This window comes from Dioscorea cayenensis, chromosome 4 (genome assembly GCF_009730915.1).
Source record: "Dioscorea cayenensis subsp. rotundata cultivar TDr96_F1 chromosome 4, TDr96_F1_v2_PseudoChromosome.rev07_lg8_w22 25.fasta, whole genome shotgun sequence".
NCBI lineage: Eukaryota > Viridiplantae > Streptophyta > Magnoliopsida > Dioscoreales > Dioscoreaceae > Dioscorea > Dioscorea cayenensis.
The window spans coordinates 17,280,615-17,281,342 of record NC_052474.1 but is presented as its reverse complement, the minus strand read 5'-3'; the positions used below and the strand labels follow the sequence as shown (position 1 = coordinate 17,281,342).

At 46.2% G+C, this 728-nt stretch overlaps 1 non-coding gene across 1 annotated transcript; it reads right to left on the bottom strand.

Annotated features, from left to right (window-relative positions):
- Window positions 1-333: 333 nt before the first annotated feature.
- LOC120259636 lies at window positions 334-440 on the bottom strand. Its single transcript, XR_005536193.1, has one exon. It is a non-coding gene; the product is annotated as a small nucleolar RNA R71 (small nucleolar RNA).
- Window positions 441-728: the final 288 nt, after the last annotated feature.

The following is a 728-nucleotide window of genomic DNA, read 5'->3' as shown; positions in this document are numbered from 1 at the left end:
TTGGGGACACAATCGAGTATTGTGCGTCCCCCAATCATGGCTCAGAATTTCGAGCTAAAGCCGGCATTCATCCATATGCTACAGTAGTCCGCACAATTTAACGGTTTGGCCGATGAGGATCTAAACAATCACATAGAAAGCTTCCTCGAGGTGTGTGACATGCTGAAGATAAATGGTGTGACGGATGATGCCATCAAATTGAGAGCCTTCCCATTTTCCTTAAAGGGGAAAGCAAAGCAGTGGCTACACTCATTACCTAGGGCATCAATCACTACATGGGAGGAGATGGTAGAAGCTTTTCTAGCCCGTTATTTCCCTCCCGGAAAATCAGAAAAGCTTAGGAATAAGATCTCATCCTTTATGCAGTTGGAATTGGAGTCTCTATTTGAGACATGGGAAAGGTTCAAGGAACTGCTGCGCAAGTTTCCGCAACACGGATTCCCGGAGTGGATGATTGTTCAAACCTTCTACAATGGTTTGAACCCGAGTACAAGGCAACTCTTAGATGCGGAGGCAGGACGTACCTTAGGTAGCATGACCCCCGACGAGGTACGTCAATGGGGTTAAATAGCTACCAGTGGAATGCTAGGCAAAAGAAAAAGGTGGCCGGTCTCCATGAAATTGATGCGGTAACTTCATTGGTGGCCCAAAGTGGAGAGTTTGAGTAAGAAGCTAGATCTTATAGCTTCGAATAGAGTTGCAGCCGTGACAAATTTTACCGGTTGTGG